Below are 20,442 nucleotides of genomic sequence, written 5' to 3' on the forward strand. Positions count from 1 at the left end.
ATTGTTGTCTGCCATTGTAGTGTTGGGCAGCGGCAGCTGGATGCGAACAGAGCGTAGCGTTGCGCAGTTGGAGGTGAGCCGCCAGCAGTGGTAGATGTGGGAGAGAGATGGCGGAGTTTTGAAATTTGCATGAACTGCTATATTTATATATGATGATATCAAGGTAAATACATTGTTTGTTCTCTATTAATATCTTTCATTTGCTAACTATCCCTATCAGTAGTTAGTGCCTTCCCTAGTTTGAATCTTTTATTTAGCTGGCAGTAGTGGCACTCGCTGTACTGCAGTAGCTTGAGTAACCAAGATTTTTGTGAGGTAAGCGATTTGTGAAACGCATAGGTTAATGTAGACTCAGGTTTTGGGTTCTCACCGTTTTCTCAAATGAGTCAAGAAACATTTTCTGCTTGTCAAAATGTGAATGTTGCCGGTGCAACTTCACTGCCGAAAAGCACAGAGGAACATGTTTCAGACACCAGTGCATTGTTATTACAGTTAATGCAACAAATGGGACAAAAGCTTGAAAAGTTAGACACAATGGAACAACACCAGAGACAAACACAGCAACAGTTAGACACAGTGGAACAAAATCTCAAAAAGTTAGACACAATGGAACAAAATCTTCAAAAGTTAGACACTACACTTGAACAAACACGTAAAGATTTAACCACTGAGTTATATAACATCGAATCGAAATGTCAAAAGGTCTGTAATGACGTGGAAACACAAATTTGTGAGCATTTCCAACCTATTTTTTCGCGTCGTGAAAATGTATTACAGAATCACGAAGCAGCCATAAAAGAACTGCAAACTATTGTTCATGAAAATCATGAGACCTTGCAAGCTAAAATTGACTCAGTTGCATCTACCGATTCGGTTACGCAACTTGCAAGAACTCAGGAAAACTTAAAGGACACAGTAGATACCCTGAAAATTGGTTCAGAAAGACACATGGAGGAAATAAGTACACTACCGGAGAAAGTAGCCGAACTTTCGGATCAGGTCACTAACTTATCTACAAAGGTAGATGATGATCTGAATGACACAAGACCCGTAGCCTTCACTGACACAGAAGAGTATGAACAAATAAGAAAATTCAAACAAAATCAAAATCAAATCAGTACACAGTACAAAAGAGAAATCCGAGAAGTACAGGATCAGCTGACACAGGTAATACAAGAATTACGTATTTCAGAGGACACTCGCGCTCCAACACGGGAAGAGGGACTTAAAAATACGGAAAAGCCGCAAAATAATAACACAGGGCATTTCGGAAGTTATGAAAGAAATTGGCAATGTGCACCGAATTTTGAGATGGAACGGCCGACACGACCTAACAATGACCGATATGCGACTCGCCGACATGATGATTTTGACTATAAGCTGTTCATTACTACATGTAAATTCAAAACATTTAAGAATTCTGGCAACGATATTCATCCACAAGCATGGCTCCATCAATTCTCTCATTGTTTTCCTCCCAACTGGTCGTTAGAACACAGATTAGAATTTATGTGTGGCTACTTAGAGAATGAACCAGCTGTAAGAATACGATCGGTCATTCACGATTGCCACAGTGAAGGAGAATTTTACCATGCCTTCCTCTCAGCATATTGGTCTCAAGCTACACAAGACCGAGTAAAACATGGCATCATAATCATGAAACATTTCGAACAATCTGAATTCTCCAGTCTTGTGAAATATTTTGAAGACATGTTGCACAAGAATCAGTACCTGTCAAACCCATACAGCCCCTCAGAACTCATCCGCATTTGCTTAATCAAATTACCTGAACATTTACGACATATTATTTTGGCAGGACGTTGCAAAGACGACATTGAAGCTTTTCAGGGACTGTTACAAGAACTGGAAAGTGACACTGACAGTCGCGGAACACAGGAAAACAATCGCTACAGGTCACTTCCGTCACAATTCCGTGACGACAGAAACAATAACCGGACACGACAGGTCTATTCTTACAACGCAAATCGTGACCAAAATAGACACCACCTGTACGACAACCGTTGGCAGAGTAGTAATAATTACAGGGAAAGATCACCTCTCCGCAGTAGTGACTATCACAGAGACAATCAGAGAAACAGACAATATGGGAACCAAAAGAATTATTATTACGGGAGACAGAATAACTTTAGACGCAACGGTCCACCGTGCAGTGCTAATTCAGGGAGAAATTCTCCACCACTTAACCGAGAAGAAAGAAACTACAGGAACTACCGACATGACGACAGACGATATAATCATAACGACAGACGTGAATTTCATCAGAACTGGCGGGATTCTAACAGAGCTGGGCCCTCTCGGCAAGGCGAATTTGTAGAAGTTAGGTCTCCTAATCCCAATAACAACGCGCGCCAACAAAGAGACAGACTCGCACCGCAGGCAGCCGCGTGCGCCGGCTGGCTCAGAGAAAAATAACATGGACGCTAACCTTGAGAAAAATTCCAGTATTCTTTACCGACGTATAATGCCTGACAATTGCATTCAAGTTCAAACTCTGAGTACTAGGAAGAGTAAAGGATTGCACCACGTTTCACATGTAAAACCGTTTATTGAAAGATAATCTGCTTTTTAACTTTGTCTTTGCCATATAACTTTCCACTTTACATTACTAGTATGCTGTGTCAGACTTAAGAAACTGTTAACATACAACAAAGTTTGAAGTTAAATATCCAGTCTAGAACCTAGGGAGCATTTTTAAACAGAAATTACGAATGCAATGTTATAGTGAACAGACGACACAGTGTTGTATTTGTACATTCTTGCTTGTTAGTTGCACGATTACGTAACGACTATAAGGCTCACATACTTAGAACATTTACCAGTACTGCTAATGAGATTTTAATGCAACATTTTGGTTTACTTGAAAATATATTCTGAATTTAAAGTACTTTCTGTGAGATACCAGATGACACAGTGGTTAGTTTATGTGACAGCTACACGATTTTATCACGACGCTACTAATGAGTGACAATATACAATGTTGCTTTTGCGGTGTTTCTGTTTTATATCTGCACAGTTTTTCTGTTTTATTCTGGAAAGTAAAACATGTTTTAGTGGTAACTTTTGTGGTATAGCTACAATGAGACTGCCTTTTCCTTAGCACAACAATACGTTACAGCACAGTAATTTCTTCATTATGGCAATAAACGTAATAACTAAGATATCTATACATAAAGCATTTCACTTTTGTTTATCATGAGGTAAGTACATTGACTTCTGCAGAACTTAGCTTTTGGAGGACGATAAGTACGACACTTCCACAGAATTATCTCACAGCAAGACGCACATTTAGCGCTACAGGACACGCATTTGAGTGATTAATTTTGTACTTAAAACATTTATTTTTAAAGATATTTGAAGTACAATGATACAAAGGTTTCCAGTGATACATTTCATTTCATTGCTGTAATCTGTAACACCTGAGGGTATAATTACATTAATCCTCAGGGGGGTACACGCTTACTTTGTGTACCATGTGTGTGGCAACCACAAGGAACCCTAGCTAATATGGTATTTGCTTATACAACTTTACACATCGGTACCATATTTCTCTAACACACAAATTACACAGCTATCTGATCATGTAATAGAGAGATAAACTTTTTTTACTACATCAGTGACACATGTTTACGCAATTACACAGTTGGATACCTTCACACTTATGAAATTGTATTTTGTCTGTACTTTGTAAACTGTTCATATTTTTTTTTGGAACCATTGTGATACTATGAGAGCTTTGAATGATGTATTTGGTATGGATTCATGATTTTTAAAGTACGTTTGAGGCAGATGACACTTTTGACATGAGCAGAGAATTTTTTTAATTATTGGAGGAAGCTACGACGATTTTGAGATTTGACTGAGGTGTTATGATGTTATTTTTACGACGACGATGTGTATTATGCTGCTGATGTATGTTTATGATAAATAGGCTGAGGCTATATGAGTTATTTGATTATGCTTCATATTTATAATGACGATATATTGACGAGTGTCGATGGATACGTATATGTGTAATAAGGTAAGGAGTAATGAATAGTGGGTAGGGACTCTTGACTTGTGAAACAGGATGTTGGAAACCAAGATTCGTACTTCAAGAGTTATGAAATGTGTGTAAATGCGTGAATGTATCACAATGCTGGCGAAAATTTTTTGAACGCTGTTATATTTACAGGATTTTGTTTCTACACATTTGTAACGCAAAATTTTCGACCTGTGAAATTTTTATATGAGACTGTCACTGTAGCGAAAACTGCTGTCGTAAATATTTCCGTAAGAAAGTTAGGTGACCACCTGCATGTAATACGTCATGGGCACGCAGCTGTGTCAGACGCCGGGAGAACAAGTCATTAGTGAGTGCCTCATCAGAAGCACAGGTAGAAAAAAAAGAAAGGGGAGGCCATTGTCCTCACTATTGACATTTCCTTGTTGAAAGCATACTGTGGATCTCGTAATTTATGATATTTACTAAAATGCCTAATGAAATGATTAGAAACATTTTACATCTAATGTCTTTGTAGTTAAGAGATTGCTCATTTTGTGTAATATCTGGTTTCCAGCTGTGTTGCAGCATTGGTTTTATAAAATAAACTTAAATGCATCTGCTAATGTGAACACTTTCTGTCAACAGATTTATTAAATAATTATTTTATGATCCACATTCTTCGAAAAAGGAGCTCTTGGAATGGAGAGAACAATAAGAAGGGACTAATAACAGTAACTGCATCTATAATTTTCTTTTCAAGTAATTGGTAACTTTTTGGTAGAATAACTTCTTGTGGTGCACCACTTTAATTACTTAGACATTAAGATGTGATTATACATTTCCCTTATCTGCAGTGTTATCTTTAGTGTACTATTTTTTTTGCTTGAGCTATGTCATGTTTAGATATAAGCTGCTGTTTGCCAGGCATAGTGCTACTGAACTTTAATTTGTGTTACTCTGCTAAGCCAGATTTATTTTTTTGTTTGCTGCGCATTGCCTCATATTAGTTGCAATGTTGAATTGCTTGGTAATTTAGATTTACTGTAGCTTGCTTTGCGATTTTCCATTTTTTTCATTGCTGTTTATATTAATTGTTTTATGTGCTGCTGCATTGCCTCGTCCCTTAGTTTAGCATCTGAGCTCAGTAGATTTAAGTTAGCTTAAGAGGGGGTAGACTATATAAGAAACTAACTATGATGAATTTATAAGAAATGCATTGAGAAGCTATCAGAAAATGGTCTGGCAAAAGAAAAGGATACTATACAGTGGAGAAAAACTATTTTTGACAGAGGATGTGAACAGAATACAGAAAGCAGGCTTAGATAGGACTTTTTGGGAATAATGATGAACGAAGGGAGATCTCCATGCAAAATACTGCAGTAAAACAAACCCTGTCCTTTCCTTTTGTGTTATCCCACTATGTGTTTGTGTACCCTTGTGTTGTTGTTTTCTTCCTGTCTCTGTGTAGTTTCATAGAATTTTTTCTTCTTTTAATATTAAGCTACATTCACTATGATGAGGAATACTGTTATCCTCAAATATAAGTTGCATTAATAATATGTTATTTTCTTTGTAAAGTTGTTTACAATTCTGTTCTGTTTCAATGTTCATGTGTGAAATTAATGTTTCGAAAACTATTCTCATTATTTTATATATTTACTTATGTCATAATTCCTGTAACTCTGATGGATATGTTATTTCGATTCTTTTGTAAAGCCTGTACTACAAATGTTATCTGTATTATTATGTTCTTAATGATGTCTTCTGTACCTTTGCTATTGTGTTCTTATGTTATAAAATTGTACTTGACACCAGTTCATCAAATTAAGTAACTTGTAAGTTCCATTTCACTGCACACGTTTCTGTTGGTCATAGTATATGGACAATATGTGAGAAGTAGGGACTGTTAGTGTTTGCATGTGTGTTAATAATTCAGCAAGGGACTGGATAACAGCATTGCTGGTTCTAAGGACAATTTCAAAAACTTTGTGAGTGCACAAGTGGTGGATATGGACTTGCTATATTATCCGCAAGACTCTTCAATGGTGATTGTGCACCTGCACAGTCACAACAGATATCTGCTGGCTATCTCTACAAGGACTACAGTGGGTCTACATCTTTGATGATCCATCAATACCATTATTTCTACAAGGACTGCAGTGGGTCTGCACCTCTGGTGGCCCACCAATACCACAATCTCTACCAGGACTCCAGTGGGTCTACTCTGTGATGACCTACCTACCAATGTTCTTCAAAACGTCGACTGACTCTGCTGTGGGTTTACTCGGTTGTGGCCCATTACCTGTCTGCATGTCGAGTCAGCACTGTCTTTCCGTTGGAAGGACAACACTACTTCTTCAAGACTGCATGGAAATCCACTACGTCTGTGTGCATTGTCTTTTACTGCTCAGACTTTGAGAAAAGAAACGGCAGTTTTACCATGAACGATTAGGACTGTCTTTATGGACTGTGAGAAAATTTTAGCTTTTGACCAACATTGTATCAATAAGTGTGTGCATTTGATTTCTTTGTTATTGTAATTATGAAAAATTTTTTCAAATCTGTATTGGCCACTGCCCAATCCAATTTGTAAAATTTTTTGTGGGGAGCATGGGGGCTATGTAAGTAGGCTGTTTAGGTTTTTTTATTGGTAACGCCACCTCTGTATGAAAATCACTGGCTGTGCTGTGTGCAGTCTGTGGCTGGTTTGCATTGTTGTCTGCCATTGTAGTGTTGGGCAGCGGCAGCTGGATGCGAACAGTGCGTAGCGTTGCGCAGTTGGAGGTGAGCCGCCAGCAGTGGTGGATGTGGGGAGAGAGATGGCGGAGTTTTGAAATTTGCATGAACTGCTATATTTATATATGATGATATCAAGGTAAATACATTGTTTGTTCTCTATTAATATCTTTCATTTGCTAACTATCCCTATCAGTAGTTAGTGCCTTCCCTAGTTTGAATCTTTTATTTAGCTGGCAGTAGTGGCACTCGCTGTACTGCAGTAGCTTGAGTAACCAAGATTTTTGTGAGGTAAGCGATTTGTGAAACGCATAGGTTAATGTTAGTCAGGGCCATTTTTTTGTAGGGATTTTTGAAAGTCAGATTGCGGTGCGCTAAAAAAAAGTATTGTGTATCAGTTTAAGCACAGTCCTGTACAATGGTTCAAAGGGGACGTTACAACCTGGCATGAAGAGAGAAAGCCTACTAACAAATTTTCAAAAACACGTATTAACTGAGGAGTCATGTTGCGTTCAACAGCCCTCTGCATATTGTCCACGCAGGTTATATTATGACATGCACAAAGACATTTAAAATATCTTTCTTCCCTCGCTTCGTTTGCGAAAGAAACAGGAACAAACCAGTACAAGGTACACCTCAAAACTGTTTTGCAGAGTATAGATGCTGATGTAAAAGTTTAATATTTTTTTTCTTTTTTTTCATTTAATTTTACGAGTTCATATTATTTCACGGGTCCATTCCGATATCACAGATGAAGTTGCTTTTTGATAAACCGTTTTGATGCCTGCACTGATACGACTGTCTACGTCTGTGATTGACACTACTTGTTCAGACTCATTCCATTCTGTGATCTGTCAAGCTTTTAATTGCTCAAGTCTATTACATGACATCGAGCACTCTGACGTGTTTCGCGTTCCATCAGACTTTCATTAACGCGTGTTGGAGCCATCCGTCTGCCGTGTCAGTCACGGTCATCACCCATTAGGGTCATGCCAACCTAGTTCGGTCGATTAACCCCGTTGATATTTGAGAGAGGACTACACTCAAGCACAGCGTGCGCAATAACGAGAACAGATCAGCTGCGGTTTTAATGCATTTCCTCCCTCCAGGGCGTATCGCTGCCCATGCTGTTATTGGGGCAAATAAATTTAAAATAGATGGCACCCTTGTGAAAAACTGTATGTGAACGGATTTACTGATGTATCGAACAAGGTTAAACCATATTTTAAATTTTAGTGTATATCCACTGAAGCGCGTTAATAGAAACATCGGACAGGAATGTGAATGGAGCATTCGACTGAGTTCAAATGACAAATGTCAAAATCAGTTTTATTACACAAGCAAGGTACCATGTACACAAGCCGCCAAAGACAACATACGACCCTTCTCTTATATGAAATCAGGAGGCGGGGGGCAATTCCCTGAATAACCTTAGTAACGTTTACTTCAGTTTCCGAAAAATATTGACTGTAGCTCCACCGGCCGTTTTATCAATAATTACCCGCAAAAAACATTATCAGGCCACGCGCCGTAGAACAGACATAACATATAAATAAACTTATTAAGTACTACGCTTCATCCTGTGCATACAGGGATTTCTCATAATAGACAAGACATGATATCTGGAAGCTATAATCGTCATGTTTTGACTTTTAATTGAACCAACACAGTACGTAAGGAACACATACCTTCCAGGCGCATTACATTAACATTCCACAAACAATCAGCAACAGGGTTACAGAAAGAGATAACAGCCCATACCTCAATATATGCTAGTATATAAAACGTGTATATATATTTATATAAATAAATAATGATTCGTTGCCCTTTCTTTCTGTAGGTTTGGATCTCTGGAGGCGCCCCCGTTTCATCCAGTCCTCGAATACGGATCATACCAGCTCTTTCAATCAAACAAAGACAGACAAAAAAATCTCAGTTCGCACCTGCAACAGGGCATTATTAGACACCAGTGTCCTACAACACAAAAACACAGGTCCTTCTCGAAACAGTGAGAGGGTGCGAAGCTAGTTTGTGAATGCTAGTTAGTATCAATATTCACACGCGACCTGATCGTACAACAAGGCAAAACAGAACTTTATTCTCGTTCGTTAATAAGCGCTCTCAAAACCGGTCTGAGCGGGGTACATAATTCGAGCCCCACAAGAAGCGAATCATTCATAAGCGGCGCGCTGCGGACGAATGAACAGAAAAAGGCCGGGTGGTAACGTTGACCAAACACAGTGCCTCAGTGATACTGCATCATCCAGAAGTAATCTTCACGTCTAGCCAGCGGGATACACTCATGCCCACTATACCGGTACGCCACTTGCTCCTCCACAACGCAACTCCAGCACTCCGGTGCGTCCGCCGCTCACCACCTCCTCGCGCCACCGCCAGGTCGCTACCTCCCGCTAATCGCCCGCGACCCCACGAGAGTTCGCCTCACCGCCGAGAGGAAGCAAGACCAACCTAGGCGGCCAACCCATAGTGCCGTGCACGGCACACCACTGTGCTGTCTGACAAGGGAACCTCCCCATCTCACCCCCCTCAGTTTTAGTTATAATTTGGCACAATGGATAGGCCTCGAAAAACTGAACACAGATCAATCGATAAAACAGGAAGAAGTTGTGTGGAACTATGAAAAAATAAGCAAAATATACAAACTGGGTAGTCCATGGGCAACATAGGCAACATCAAGGATGACATGGACACAGGAAGCGCCGTGGTCCCGCGGTTAGCGTGAGCAGCTGCGGAACAAGAGGTCCTTACTTCAAGTCTTCCCTCCAGTAAAAAGTTAAAACTTTAATTTTCAGACAATTATCAGAGTTCAGGTACTTACACATAATCAATTTCGCTCTCCAGAATTCCAGGACATGTTCAGATTTGCTTGGACATATGCAGGATTTGACGGTCTACACACGGAAAAATTTGAAAACGTTCAAAACATATGTTTTGACAGAGCACAGAGAAAACTGTGCGACTGTGAAACTGTTGCATTCATTTGTTGCAGTTTATGTGACACACTCTTATGTTTTCATCACTTTTTTGGGAGTGATTACCACATCCACAAGAAAACCTAAATCGGACAAGGTAGAAGAATCTTTTTACCCATTCGCCAAGTGTGCAAGTTAGGTGGGTCGACAACATATTCCTGTCATGTGACACACATGTTGTCACCAGTGTCGTATAGAATATACCAGACGTGTTTTCCCGGATCAAATGTTTTCGGTTCCCATTGGAGAGGCACGTCCTTTCGTCTACTAATCGCACGCTTTTGCGGTGCGGTCGCAAAACACAGACACTAAACTTATTACAGTGAACAGAGACGTCAATGAACGAACGGACAGATCATAACCTTGCAAAAATAAAGTAAGTAAACTCTTCGCTCGAGGGTAGACTTGAACCAAGGACTTCTCGCTCGCAGCTGCTCACGCTGACCACAAGACCCCGGCGCTTCCTGTGCCCTTACCATCTTTGATTTTGCCTATGTTGCCCATGGACTACTCAGTTTGTGTATTTTGCTCATTTTTCCATAGTTCCACACAACTTCTTCCTGTTTTCTCGACTGATCTGTGTTCAGTTTTTCAAGGCCTATCCACTGTGCCAAATTATAACTAAATCTGAGAAGGGTGCGATGGGGAGGTTCCCTTGTGAGTTGCAAAGATACGTCGTCATTTATTTCACTTGTCAGTATGCAGTGATATCGAAAGTTTCTGATGAATCATTTTGAGAAATGGCGCAGCGTAGTGAAAATGAAGCGAGGTCCTATCCTCCTTGCCGTTCGTTGGCAGGCATATGATTTTCTACGCACATTCGTTTAGTCAAATATTAATGAACATAAGCAATGCAGTTGTCTTTCGTATTTCATAATACGTTTCGCTCGTCATTAAATAAATTCGAGGTACCAGTAACAGGCTTTCCGTTAGTTAAACTGTTCATCTGTGAGAACACATCAGCGTCATTCAAACAGACACCAGCCAGGGACTCTAAATTAAAACCGCTTTGGGGATTGTAATGACACTGCCTGCGGAAGAAGGTGTGGTCCCTGTAAGAACGCTGAGGCCCCACACTGAGCATTAGTAGGACATAGGCGTACACCCACGTGACGACAGAGCGAGCACGTGCAAGTGTCGACCGTCCACTGCACGTAGACGTGCTGAAAACACAGAAATAGAGGCTAAGAAAGAGGAGCAAATGGGTGTAGGGCGTTTCCTGATAGCGGAAGGCGTGCTGAGAACGGAATTTCGTTACAGAATGGTACACGTGCAAGAAGAACACTGCACGTCCGCTGAAAGAGTCAAGGCGCAATCGTCAAGCGGTTCAAGAAATGGCTGACGACGCACGATCTGGAAAGCGACACAGCATTATCGGTACAATCGTCCAGCAGGTGGATGTCATTATTGAAGACCGGCGAGTAACTGTGGCAGCCATTGCCCCAGACGCAACGGACCTTTAATAATCTCCGTACACTTGTACCATTCTTCGATGACGCACTGCATCCCTTTACTCTGCTTTTGAATCTTCCATGTTTTCAGCACGTCTGAGTACAGTGGACGATCGAAGCGTGCACTTACACGTTCTGTCATAACATGGATATGTGCCCATCTCCCTATAGTTGCGAGTTTGTTTATTTTATTATCATAATTTTTTTTAAAAAAGATTGGAGCCCTCCAAGCCCGCACTGCCATGGTGACCATCACACGAACTGTCACCTTGGCGATTGTAAGTGATTGCATAGAGGAGTTCACAGGATGTGGGTATGCAATGTTGTCTTTACGTCTGGGTAGGATTACCCACTAATATAGGCCCATCGGATGATAGAAGTGGTCGAAAGTTGAAGAAGAGCGGTTTTAAGGGCAGAGGGAGAAAGATGCCACGGAAAGCGCCACGGGAATGAAAAACCCTGTAACACTACGCTACTGCGCACGATACTTATTAAAGCCTGTACTATGGTAAGTTGACGGGCTTCACCTTATAAGAAAGGATTTTGGGGTAGATATTGACCGCGTGTACCCGAATGGAGGCAAAATCAGACTTTCACCCACTCAGTAACAACAATGATGCGTCAAGCCAGTCTGAAGTGCAACTACACGTTAGGACGGACAAGAAACGACACAGCAGATGCTACCAAATTGTTAATAATACGGTCGCCAGCCTAATTAGGCATTAACTGAGTTTCTTCCCAGTACAGTTGATGTATGTTCATACAAAACAACACGTAATAACACTGCATAATGTGGTAAATTTTAGAACCAGAAAATCTACTGAACTAATGATTTCACTTTCTGTACTAATGTGAACAAGCCATAAATACACAACAATACACTATGATGCTTACTACAAACTTCGTACTGTCTATTGATCTGATTAAAATCGGGCATAGGTTACCCTAGAAATAGCACTTTCGAAACATACATACAATGTCAATTTTGAAAAAGGTAAAACACTAATAAATTTTGGTTTTATATTGACTTTAACTTTGCTAGTCAAATCAGTTCAGTACACTTCAGAATTTAAATGAATAGAAAAGAAAAAAAAGGGGGGGGGGAGACCCTGAAACTGTTATGATCACTGTATTAAAAATATTGATTAAAGGATTCATTAAGCACTCAAGATTTCCAATAGGTGAGTTACTACTCTTTTTAGCCTATTTCCTGCTCATTTAATTACCATTTTATCTGCCTCAAATAATTAAACTTCATTACTAAACCAATTTCAACTTTTCTTCCAACTTTGCCAGACCTATATATTCATTAGCAACAAAGTTCTTTAAACATCATTCTAACATAGATAGGTCTGCAGGTAAGTATTATTAACATAAACTTTAAATCTTCATTTCGGAACACTCGGATTGCACATGTGGAAAGGACCCTGTCTAGGTTAGTGATGAGGATGATTAAATGATAGGACAGTTCTGGTAAAAGTTAAGTTGTTATTGAACAGTCAGGAACAAAAGTAACACTGGTCCACACGAATACAGTACTAAAAGTTTCAACCTGTTCGTGTCTCGTGTCGATGCGGCGGTGGGCGGGCGGCGAGATGGCGAGGCGCACAGCACACATACAATCACAGCTATGGCTCTTGATGTATCGGCACTTTGCTTCTTCTTAGCGTCGCAATACTTTTCCATTTAGTGCCTATGGAATATAGCCATGCTGTATAGTCGTCGGAAACGGCACATCCGAGGCTCAATGAAATCACGTTTTCCAGGAGAGCCTCCTCGATCCAGAGCGTGTTTCTCAGACCGATGCCCAACTCCGACTACTACTGCTGAGCCCGTTATGCCGTGCAGCGCCCGTGTGCATTTTCCCGCGCTCGCCTGCCTCCACCTTTTACCGCTCCCCTACAGACAGGGTATTCACCAGAGGTTTTGCATTCCACATATCCTTATACATTGCCTACGTATGGACCAGGCGCACAACTACAATTTTAAACATGTTACAATCGATTCAACATGGGTTACACTTCAATTCTGTTATAGTATTGCTTGAAATTTGACATAAATATTAATATTCACATCGAAAGTTGCTTACAGTTTCTTTAACATAATGACACGAAAAGAAAAAGAAATTAAATCAAAACATTGCTTACACTAATTTATCGAAAATCAGAAGAAAAAATTATTATATGTACAGTTGTTGTTACAACCCCTTCGACCGTTTAGGCCCTTAGTCAGAGCAGAAGTGGTTTTCTTGCTACTTGTATTGTTATGTTAGTAGCGGGTATCGTGCAATGCTCGCCAATGCTCGTCATAACAATGTCAGCCGACGTAACTCTGCACCGACGACATCTCCTGGACCAGTTTTAGCATCTGCGTATCAGTAACCTGTCTAATTGTCATCTGAGTGGTCGATTATAAAATCAGTGTGAAAGTTGAGTGAGATTTGTTTGCGTTTCGTATGTTTCGGTTTCCCTGCTGCTGCCTGTTTTCGGCTATGTGTACTTAACTGGCAGTGCCAGTTCGATTTGCTGTACTGCAGGGACTCGCTGATTCCGTTTCTTGTGTGTGATTTAAGGGAGCTTACCATAAGTGGTAAATTATCCCTAATGTCGAGTGTCTTTGGACACCGCTCATGGTAGTGATCGTAGTCAGGGGTGGTTCGAGTGTCTCGACTCCCTGTATAGCCGTGTGGGAAGCTTGTTGAATACTGCCGGTACTCACTGTGAAGGTCCGCTACGATGTGTACCGTGGAGCATTAAGATATGTAGCACTTTGTTCTGTATGCCATGCAGGCGGCGCGGATGTTTCGGAGGTGTGTATCCCGAAAACAGGTGCAGCATATTGTGTCAGCAGTCTAATCAGTGTCTTGTACATATACCTCGACACCCTCCTATTTAGTGTGCTTTGCCTGTTAAGCAAAGAATACAGTTGTTTGAGCCTTGTGTATGCTTTATTGGCGACGTATTGTTTGTGGTGTCCCCGGGTGAGTTTCTGATCCATCCAGAAATCGACAAACCTGCCTTTTTCACGGAAACATATTGGGCTTGTTGCAGTGTTCTCTGATTGCGGAGTTGGTGTTTGTACAGTTGCTTCGGTCTGCGTGTAAACAGAACAGCTTCGCACTTGTCGACATTTACTTTCATGCGCCATTCCTCCAGCCAAGGCTCAACTGTTCGCAGTGCTGTCTGTAGACGTGAATTAATGTTCTATGGTTTCCAGTCTTGCATTAGGATGCCTGTGTCATCCGCGTACATGGGAACCAGCGTGTTTCGTGTAGTTGGAATATTATTAACGTACGGATTAAACAGGAGGGACCCCAGGATTCTGACTCGGAGGGCGCCGGGTTGGATATTGTGTCTCGTTGATTGTTTGTCCCGAATGTCAGTGGTGAAACCACTGTTGATGAGTAATGAGTGTATTAGACATACTAGTCTGAGGAAACAAACGTCACTGAATCTGCGGATGAGGCCGTTGTGCCATAGGCCATCAAAAGTCTTCTCGATGCCCAGGAACACGGCCGTGATAGCTTTGTTGGTGTATTAGCCGTTTGTTATTTGTTATACCATGCGGAGGAGTTGTTTTGTTGAGTGCTGATTTCTGAAGCAGAATTGCTCTGGTCTCAGGGTCTCGTTGTTCATTCTTTTCATATTAACTTTTGAGCAAAATTGCTGAGCGACCTCAACAGACTGATGGATCGGTAATTTTGTGTGAGGGAGTGGTTTTTCCCTGGCTTTCTAAACATCTGGATATTCACCGTCTTACAAAAGGCAGGGAAGTGTTGGTGTCGTAAGATGGTTTGTGTTAGGTATTCCATAGCTTTATCCGTGGCTAGAGGACAAATGTAAGGATGTAGAGGCATATATCATTAGGGGTAGGATACATACTGTCTACAGGAAAATTAAAGAGGCATTTGGAGAAAAGAGAACTGTACTTGAGGGCGATATTGTGGAAATGGAAGACGATTTAGATGATGATGAAATGGGAGATGTGATACTGCATGAAGAATTTGAAAGAACACTGAAAAACCTAAGTCGAAACAAGGCCCCGGGAGTATACAACATTCCATTAGAATTATTGATAATCTTTGGAGATCCAGCCATGACAAAACTCTTCCATCTGGTGAGCAATTTGTACGAGACAGGCGAAATACCTTCAGAGTTCAAGAAGAATATAACAATTCCAATCCCAAAGAAATCAGGAGTTGACAAGTGTGAAAATAAACGAACTGCGAGTTTCTCAAAACAATAGCACGAATTCTTTACAAACAAATGGAAAAACTGATAGAAGACGACCTCGGGAAAGATCAGTTTAGATTCCGGAGAAATGTAGGAATGCGCGACGCAATACTGATCCTACGACTTCGCATAGAAGACGGGTTAAGGCAAGATAAACTTACGTTTATAGCATTTGTAAACTTAGAGAAAGCTTTTGACAATGTTGACTGGAATATTCTCTTTCAAATTCTAAAGGTGGCAGGGGTAAAAAACAGGAAGCAAAAGGCTATTTACAATTTTTACATAAACCAAACGGCAGTTATGAGTCTAGAGGCATGAACTGGAAGCAGTGATTGAGAAGGAAGCAAGCAGTAAAGGAAACAAAAGAAAAATTTGGAATAGGAATTAAAATCCACGGAGAAGAAAAAAAAAACTTTGAGGTTTCCAGATGACATTGTAATTCTGTCAGAGACAGCAAAGGACCTGGAGGGGCAGTGGAACGGAATGGACAGTTTCTTGAGAGGAGGATATAAGATGAACATCAACAAAAGCGAAACGAATGAAATTACAATGAAATGCAGACAATTAGCTGCTTACAGACATTGATAAATATGAACGGGGACAGCTGAAAACGTGTGCTCCACGGGTCTCGCACCTGGGATCACCTGCTTATATGGCAGACGCTCTATCCGGCTGAGCCACCGAGGAAATAGAGCAGAGTGCGACTGCAGGGACATCTGTGGAACGCATCCTGTGAGAGTCACACTTCCATCTTACTGTCAACGCATTACATTTGTAGTGCCCCTGTCCACTACATCATTACTCGCGCTAGTCAATCTACCGATTCCCGTAAGAGTTCGGGCAATGTGAGTGCATCCGCACTGAAGAAGGTCATTGGCCGGTAAGCCTTATCTATATGAAGATGGTATCTGTTCTTTCTGAGCCGCGCGGAGTGGCCAGGCGGTTTGAGGCACCATGCCACGGATTGCGAGGGGCCCTCCCGCCGGACGTTCGAGTCCTCCCTCGGGCATGGGTGTGTCCTGTTCTTAGCTTAAGTTAGTTTAAGTAGTGTGTAAGTCTCGGGACCGATGACCTCAGCAGTTTGACCCCGTACGAATTCACATACATTGGAACATTTGTTCTTTTGGACATGTCAGAAATGTGGGTCGCACGGGGAGCGTAGCAGAGATAAGTCCATGCAGTCGCACTATCGTCTATGTCCTCGATGGCTCAGTCGGATAGAGCCCCAGTCCCAGTCGAGGCACACATCTTCAACTCTCCCTGTTGATATTTATCAATGCCTGTAAGCAGCTAATGGTCTGGATTTCATTGTAATTTCATTCTTCGACAGCTGCAAGATCAGCAATGGTATCAGCCCTTTCCGACATCATAAAGCAACAGTTCTTTCCGACATACCTAAAGCAAAATGAGGTTAATGGGTAGTCGAATTAAAACAGGTGATGCTGACGGAATTAGATTAGGAAATGAGACACTCAAAGTAGCAAATTAGTTTTACTATTTGGGGAGCAAAATAACTGATAATGGTCGAAATAGAGTGGATATAAAATGTAGACTAGTAAGAGTAAGGAAAGCATTGCTGGAAGAGACATTTACTAACAACGAATATAGACTTAAGTGTCACGAAGTACTTTCTGAAAGTATTTGTATGGGTTGCAGCCATGTGTGGGAGTGAAACATGGACGATAAATAGTTTGGACAGGAACAGAAAAGAAGCTTTCTAAATTTAGTGCTACAGAAAAATGGTAAAGATTAGATGGGTAGATCACGTAACTAATGAGGAAGTACTGAATAGAACTGGGGAGAAGAGGAATTTGCGGCGCAACCTGACTAGAAGAAGGGATCGGTTGGTAGGATACGTTCTGAGGCATCAAGGAATCACGAGTTTAGTATTGGAGGGAAGCGTGGAGGGTAAAAACCGTACAGGGAGACTGATAGATGAATACACTAAGCAGATTCAGAAGGATGTAGTTTACAGTAGTCCCTTGGAGATCAGAAGCTTGCACAGGATAGAGTAGCATGGGATTGGGCTGCGAGTCATGTAACCTCCTGTTCTGGTCCAAGTGTGAATTCTGGGTCCGACGAACCAGGCTCGGTTTGAACAACGCTGCTAGTGTTCTGACCATCATTTCCGCCTTGTCCTCTGCGGAATAGGCTAGTCCATCAGATGCTTGTAGAGTGGGTGTTTGTTGTTGCTCCTTGTGAAACGACGAGCGAGATTGCACACACCTGATCGTGTTGGACCCAGATCTGCCAGTCTCTGGTCCCACTGTAATGTTTTAAATGTCTCTGTTTTCTCCCGTATTATTGGTTGGGTCGTTGGAAGATAAAAAGGATCAAAGTATTAGGTCATCAGTCCCTTTTACCTGATACACACAGGTCTACATGACTGTACATCAGAGATTTCCTACCACGCTAAACCCAGGGGGAAGAAAACCTCAGTATCTACCATAGGTCAACAAAAGCTAGATAAACGATAAAAAGAAGAAGCGGGCTGTACATCAGAGATTTCCTACCACGCTAAACCCAGGGGGATGAAAACCTCAGTATCTACCATAGGTCAACAAAAGCTAGATAAAGGATAAAAAGAAGAAGCGGGTGACATAGGAAGAAAGACATGCTAGATGCCCTATCTAGGGAGCAACAAGAAGCCCCCGAAAGCTGGATGGTGTGACGGGACATACATCCCTCCTCTGCCACTTACCAGGGGTAACCCACACAAAAGTTGCCTAGGAAAGGCTATCAACACGGACAGGACAAGAGGAGTAGAGACATATGTAAAATGAAAAAGTCGAACAGAACAAACGAGATGGTGGCAGGAAGAGTAAAATGGCAGGTATGGTGAGGGCCGGGGTAGACGATCGAGCCCAGACAGCCGCAGCCCAGTCAGGGCAGTGGAGGCAACAGAATGTTCTGCCAACCCCTCAACGGGCTGATGAGGTTAAGTGCTCCCTCCCCCCCCCCCCCCCCTCCTCCTCCACGAATGAAACAAACGTAAAACTAAGTCAGTCGCTGAGGTATCGTCTCGTAATACCGGGAGTAGCAAGTCTGGGAGATTAAGAGCCCTGCGCAGGTCGGCTACGTCGGAACAGTCCAGCAAAATGTGGACTACTGTCAAACAAGCGTCACAACGACAGTGGGGTGGGTTCTCGTTGTGGAGGAGATGGTCATGAGTCAGCCAAGTATGGCTGGTGCGGAGTCGGAAAAGGTACAATAGAGTCCTTGCGCGAGGCCTGCTTGTAGGACCTCCACAGATTTGTAGTCTCCTTTATCACCCAAAGCTTTTTTTGGTGGATTCATAGCGAACCACTCCGTATTACAGATACCTAAAACTTGACGACGTAATACCAATCGGATGTCAGTTTGCGGAATACTTGCCTCAAGAGTAGGCCAACTGGTTGTCAGTTTGGCTAATCTGTCAGCGAGTTCATTCCCTGGGTTCTCAACGTGGCCCGAGCTCCACTCTCCCGTGTTATTCCCAATTATTCGTTGCGAGTTTGGTGCCTTGTTTTTTTTTTATAGAGACGATACCTTCTTCTGCGGGCAATGGCATTACGACCCCTTCCGCAGTTTCCTTTTACGGCCTCTGGCTTGTCTATTTTTCAATGACCATAACAATATTCATAAATGCAACAAGTATTTTTATGTTTCAGTTGCTCGGAGGAGTATTTACTCGTATGGATCTAGAATAGTAATGTTATGGTCGTTTCTAGCACCATATTATTGGTAAATATACGTGAGAGTTAAGTATACAGCTGTTATTCGTTATAAATATTTTAACTTACGACCACATACAACACTTGCCTGTCGTGATGTAAACTAGTGATACCCTCTGGGAAGATTTTGAGTTTTGACCGTGTGTGTGTCTAATGGATGAGAGTATCGGACAGAATTTTTGAATATATTGTAATTTAACCAAAAACTAGACAGGTTTTAACTTTAAGGTTACATAGAAGTAGAAAATATGTTACGAATGAAATAATAAACGGTCACCAGCCCAATTAGGCACATGCATTTGAAATATTATGTTTAAGAAAAATGATGATTAGTTGTTGAAGTGACTTTCATTAAGATTCCCTTTGAATTGCACACTGGATACACACAAACACAGTGCAGTCTAAGCTGTGGGTAGCATTAGCTACCATTAATGGACAAACCAGTAATCATAGAAAGAAAAATTGTACCCAACTCGTAATAACAACAGTTACAATCACGATCATTACGTGACTCAGTATTCATATGTTACTGGAGGAAGCACCGACAAAAGTTGGACATGACTTAAGTGACATAAAAATACCACAAATAAAAATTAAATAATACCACAATTACACTGTTTATACTCCCGTTTATAGAAATGTATCAGATTTCTTCAGTAGCGATAATATTCCAATTATCTTTCTAACATGAGATGCATTTGGTGGGGATCCATAAACTGATACTGTGTCACTGGACAAATTCTATGATTATTTCAATATAAGATTCAATTCAACTAAATTTAATTCTTAGCCTCACTTGTAATAGTTTATGTTATTATCCTCCAAAGTAAATTACCCAACACTGAGCTCGATTGACCTCAAAAAAATCATTCATGATAGCAGTTAAGGCTAAATTATGTTTCAAGTAAGATTATCTTAGTGCCTTTTTCATCACCTGTCAAGCAAGTATTTTAGACAGCAACATTTACACAGTCTGACACTGAATTTTTGCACATTTAATACACGGAAATAAATTACTAGTTTGTTTGAAACAGGATACTCGGTTTTCTGAACACTTAGCAGGGGGTCCTGCATAGGTTCATGGTTAGCATAAAGATACGGTTTTAAACAGAGCACTTGGATTGTTATTAAATCACACACAAATTAACTGGTCCCTGCTCTGATACATATCTATATGCATGAAGGTGGTGGAGCAGTGGCGACGGAGTGGTGACAAGCGACGTGTCGGGTATCTGCACTCACGGCTCTTGATGTTTGAATGCTCTTTACAATTTCTTCTTGGCGACGGAGTTTTGACGTCTTAGAGCTATTCCT

Source organism: Schistocerca piceifrons, chromosome 3 (assembly GCF_021461385.2).
Source record: "Schistocerca piceifrons isolate TAMUIC-IGC-003096 chromosome 3, iqSchPice1.1, whole genome shotgun sequence".
Lineage (NCBI taxonomy): Eukaryota > Metazoa > Arthropoda > Insecta > Orthoptera > Acrididae > Schistocerca > Schistocerca piceifrons.